The sequence below is a fragment of the Dermacentor variabilis genome, chromosome 11 (genome assembly GCF_050947875.1).
Source record: "Dermacentor variabilis isolate Ectoservices chromosome 11, ASM5094787v1, whole genome shotgun sequence".
NCBI classification, from domain to species: Eukaryota; Metazoa; Arthropoda; class Arachnida; order Ixodida; family Ixodidae; genus Dermacentor; species Dermacentor variabilis.
In genome coordinates, this window is record NC_134578.1 from 69,742,046 (window position 1) to 69,747,476 (window position 5,431).

General features: G+C 47.2%; 1 long non-coding RNA gene across 1 annotated transcript in view; it reads right to left on the reverse strand.

The window, feature by feature from the left end:
• LOC142563595 (uncharacterized) overlaps positions 1-5,431 on the reverse strand; it is a 118,473-nt gene that overhangs the window by 81,949 nt on the left and 31,093 nt on the right. The gene's annotated exons all lie outside the window — the stretch shown is intronic.

Here is a 5,431-nt window from a genome sequence, read left to right on the forward strand (position 1 = left end):
GTAGTGTTTTCAATTGGAGGGCGCGGAGTGGAGGGCACTAATCAGCTCTTCAAGTTCATTGTCATGTTATGTGAGGCGCCTTTTCACTGACGCTGTAATTAAGGCGTTAAGGGCAGTATAAGGACGAAAGTTAGAGGGACGAAATCGTGCCTGTGTGTCCCTAGCGTCGGGGTCGGCCGCTATGCGTGATCCTAACAAGAAAGCATTTTGCAGAATGCGAAGAAAGGCGGCAAAATTTCTGTCGGTGCGCACCTTGCCGATCTCCGCAATAGAGCCATCATAGTGGTATTTTAGTGTCCCGTTTAGCAAGAGTGTTGCAGACAAGGGAACTGGTTCAAACAGGCTTTTTTTTAATGATTCACTACTAGTGTGGTATCCCAAAAGGTGAGGTCAAGTGCTCACCCTATTTTCTTCCCTCGCGCTACAGCGCACTGACAGAATTTTGCGTGCACCATACCGTGCTTTTATCGTTTGCGCTTCAGGTTCTCTATTGTGTTTTCGCCCCCTTTACCCACGTGATGGGTATTTCATGGTATTAACGTGTACCACATGTGTCCATATATTGTGCCCAATATATGAAACGGCCAAATTCGATTTTATTTGACGCCTCAAATGGTAGTAATGTATTGAGTCCCTTGTAGCTTTGTGCTTGTTATCAATTTTACTATTTGGCGAATGGATACGGCATGTACGCTGCATACCTCGCTTGTGCATACTGCATACGTGAGTCGAGTATGCCCTTGGTATAAAATAACTTGTATGCTTTAGGTAGTACGATTGTTTGCAGTTTGGGACATGTGCCGGAATGTACGCTGTGCGCCCTTCGCGCTTTACGGCGGCCTGCCGAGTTCGTGCGGATGCCATGTGTGCGCATGGAGTTCGCGAAGCGCTCTCGCAGTTTTTATATATATATATATATATATATATATATATATATACATGTGTTCTGTTCGCGCGCTTCGCACAACAGGGCATGTCGCAGTTCTTTGTCCTTGTGCAACACATTTTCCTAGCGTACGTCTGTGCATTATTTGGTACCGGTTTCACACGGGGCTCTTTTAGCCGCTGTCCAGTCCGTTGCAAATCGAATTTCTCGGTCGTGATTGGCTCCTCTGCGCAAGCTACGAGAGTGAGCCAGTCGCATCGATAATTTCGATCCGGATCGGGCTTCATCGCGATCGATAGTGGTCGTGTGACACCGGTTTTACACATGGCTCCCACATAGGGAACACTTTAAGTTCAATGCTACTGAGTGAAGAGCAAGTGCATATATATGCCAGTGGTGGTATGTGGGCAAGTCTTTCTGGTGAAGCCAATACTTGTGCATTCAAAACATTTCAATTACCAGCGTAGTGCATCAATGTGTCTACTTCGACAAAATGGAGCACTAGTGCAGATATCTGAGCATACCTGTCCAGGGCAGCAAGTGTGTCTACATTGAAACCACTACCAGCATGTGCGGCAGTTCTATTTCCAGCAGCGGGACTGCACAATAATCAGTAGGGTGCTCTCAAGCTGTTTATCTATGAAGCTCTGCCTGGACTGTGTGCCAAATATTTTTGGACGTGAAAGTGGGGGTGAATTGGTAAACATCATTGGAACTGTGCCTGGACTTTGTGGCAAATGTTTTTGGATGTGAAAGTGTGAGTGAACTGGCAAAGAATTTGCTCTGGGCTACATGTGTTAAACGTTTTTCTCATTCAGAGTGCTTTTTTTTACTTTAGGAGACTGGAGATGTGCGCAAAGTGTGACATGTCAGTGTGCTAATTAATGTATTTGCTGGTTTGCAAATTATTCGTTGCAACTTTATTTTTGCCAGAGAGGTACAACTTTGCCTCTTGTAAAGGGCTTTTTAGATAAAACACTTACTATTTATTATGACTATTGCTTCCTTTGTTACACAAATGCAGCTTCCAGTGCATTCCAGTTTATTTCCATGTTTATGTAAGTTTCTAATATGAGGCTTGCATATTCATTTCTCACGTTCTGGAGTGACAAGATGCAGCATTACTGTCTCATCGTTCGCTGTACTACAGTAGTGTTACACTGAATCCCCCGTTTAAGTATTCTGTACTAATTTCACTTTATTACTTTTTTGTTGTATGGTTATTTTTTCTCGCCATTACCTTCTTTGATATATCCTAAAGGCAATATTTCCAATTTTGCATTGTTCCCATTTTTTTTTATTTCTGTCACAGGATTGTATTATGATGGTATGCGGTGGTATTTCTTTTCGTGCTCTTTTCAAGCTTCTAGATGATTGGTAACATTGCTTGGAAGCAGTTACCATCCAATTCATACTCTTGCATTTTTCAGTCTACTTCTTCCATTCGCTCCGATGTCACTTCTGCATAACTCTAGTCCATCTAATAGCACGCGCACTTTACTATGATAAATTAGACACTTTAGTACACTCCAGGTTTTTCTGTTCATTTTTGTATGTGTACTTGGAATTTTGTTTATGTGCTAGTGAATGTTCACTTTCGAGTTCATTACGAATCCTTTCTGCGACTTTTGTCATTGTTGATGTACTTTTATTTCTATTTGCATTTCTCACACAGTTTGTTCGAACCTTGCATAAGCATTACATTTTAATAAAGTGTTCTTGCTTTGTCACAATGTTCTCATTTCATGCACTCTTGGCATGAAGGGCTTGGTCTGGCCACCTGCCAAGACGTGGCCATTTGTTCTTTGCAGGATGTCATTCCCATTGTGGTTGTAAGCATCGTAGCTTACTAAAGGCGGTATTAAGGATTTATTATTCCTAACAGGCTCATTTTCGTGCGACTTGGTAGACGATGCGCCGGCCATGCGGGGAACAGTGCTTGGCACTGCGCCATGGCTCTTACAGTCAACACCGACGCTTCTACTCATCTGGGGCGCGATTGGAGATCGTTGTTCGAAACGCCCGATCAGTTTCACCTCACGCGATTGGCCTAGGCCGTGCCAACGGGTGCGGCTGACGACTTCTGCGCGGCATAGGCCAGTCGCGTGAGGCGAAACTAAACGCGTGTTTTGAACAACGATGTCTGATCGCGCCCGTCACCCGCGAAAACTAGCTTCAGATGATCGTAAACCTTTCAAGACCGCTTCTAGACCAGCTTTTTGATAACGTCCTAAAAACGTTTAGAAATTGGTTACGAATAGTTTTGGCAAAGGGATTACTTGTGTCTTTCCCAATCCTATTTCTAGACCAGCTTTTCGAATACGTCTTGCAGACCTGTTCTAGATCGTCTCAAGAAAGTAATTAAGCCGGACATTAGCAGAGATATCCGACGTTTTCCCGCCGAAGTTCTCTCATTCGTGTCTTCTTTAACCCGTTTTTATCGTCTTGGATAAACGCTACGAAAACGTTACGTATCGCTTTTGTGCTACCTGGGAGGCTCCACTGAGTATGGCCAACCCGCGAGCTCGCTCTATTAGGGGCCGTTCAAGCTTACGCTGGAAAGCATACTCTCCCACTGTTCCGCACTCAAGACTCAGTAAAAGCAGTAAAAGCAGGCTTAGCGGGAGGAACAGCGCTAACTTTCAGATACCACATGCTGGAAAGTAAAATGCTCAATGACGTAAAGGGTGGTGTTTGCTTATATCTAATACAGCAAATTATTTCAATATGTGTCCAGCATAATAATATATACGCACCTTCTTGGGGTTGCTAAAGCGCTATGTTACCTTGTTTGTCCTTGTCACGGTTCCCGGCGCAGAGGGACATGAATATAGGCTGCAACATACAAGGTTCCTTTATAATGCAAACACACTATACACGAGTCCACAGCTAATGCACACAACCCGGATAAATGGCCTAGTTACAATGATCGGGGTAACGAGGGTAGTAGCGGCGACGCGCGTCCGGCATACGATCTACACCGGCGGCATTACCCTGTGGACGGCCAGCGGCACCGACGCGAGCATCGAGCAACAGCTGCAAGTGGTTGTTGCCGCCATGGAGCAGCACCTTCACGGCACCGGCCTAATGTGCTTGGCCGCTCAATCCGAGCTGTTCATCCTCACATGGCTACAACGGGGACAGAAACGTGCTTCCCCTCGGGAGTGCGATCACAACAAGATCGGGGCTCTGTCAGGGCAACGCATTCCCGAAGTTCGCAAGATCAGGGTCCTGGGCCTGCTGCTAAACAAGAGCGCCCGCAACGATGAGACCATCAACAAATATACCACCAAGGCAATGGACGCCATCCAGCTCATACACCGAGTCTCGACACGTCGGCGACAGTCTGGTGCGCCCTGTCCTGTCGTTTGTGATCAGTCACATCGCCTACGTTGCTGCCTACCTCAACAGGCAGGTCACTGACAGGACCGAGATCAACACGCTGATCGGACGGGCTTACAAGACGGCGCTGGGCTTAATGGAGACCGCGAGTGCGGCTCGACTCCTGCAGCTCGGCGTCCACAACACCCTAAATGAAATAGCCGAGGCGCAGCTCACCGCGCTAATGGAGCGCCTCTCTACCACCAAGACGGGCCGCTCTATGCTGATGTCCCTGGGTTACAACCCGCAAGCTCCACGCCGGCAACCGTGCGTGATCAAAAAGAAGGCGCGGGCCCACATCCACGTGGACTCAATCCCGAATAACATACAGCACGGGTACAACCGAGAACGGTGGCAGGAGCATGCCAAGGCCCCCACCAAGCAAAACACCCAAGACCCGCGTGCCCGGTACGTGGACGCAGCGGAATACAAGCGGGGAGGCTTCGCGGCAGTGGTCGTTGCGACGCCTACCGGCACCAAGACAACGGCAGCGAGCGTGCGGTGCACGGACCACACAGACCCCGAGGACGTTGACATCGCTCTGGCGATCTCCGAGGCCAAGTGTTGCACCGTCCTCAGCGACTCGAGGAACGTCGTAGGCAACTTTGCCAAGGGCTGGTATGCTGGTATTGCTCGTATTGCTGGTATGAGCGCCGGCGGCCGCCATCAACTCGATTTGACAAAGCTTCTGCTAAAATAAATGAATAAAAATGCGGTGATTTCTTCCTAAGTCTTACACAGACGGGATTTTCTTAGAGCGTGTGCTTTAAAGCTAACGTGCTAAAACATCTAGGTGCTCCATTCGCCGCCCTAGCTTTAGTTTGACGAAGCTGCACGCTGTGTCCATAGACGGAACTGCGGACTAAACACGGCGTCGGTAGGGACGACGGTGGCTGCCTTTGTTATTTGATGGTTTACGCGACAGATGGCTCTATTAGCGGCAAATGCGATGGCGCGGCAACACTTGCGTGTCGCTACGTTACAATTCTAGGTTTTGAATTACCGAAAAAGTTCTTTTCTCGCTTTTACAAACTTTCACAATCAACGAAATAAGTCGAGCGTAGTCATCAGTTTGTTAAATTGGGTTTCAACCATATCGCAATAAAAAATACTCTGTAAAAATTATGGTTCTCAAATTGAAACAAAGGAGGACGACTTCTGTAT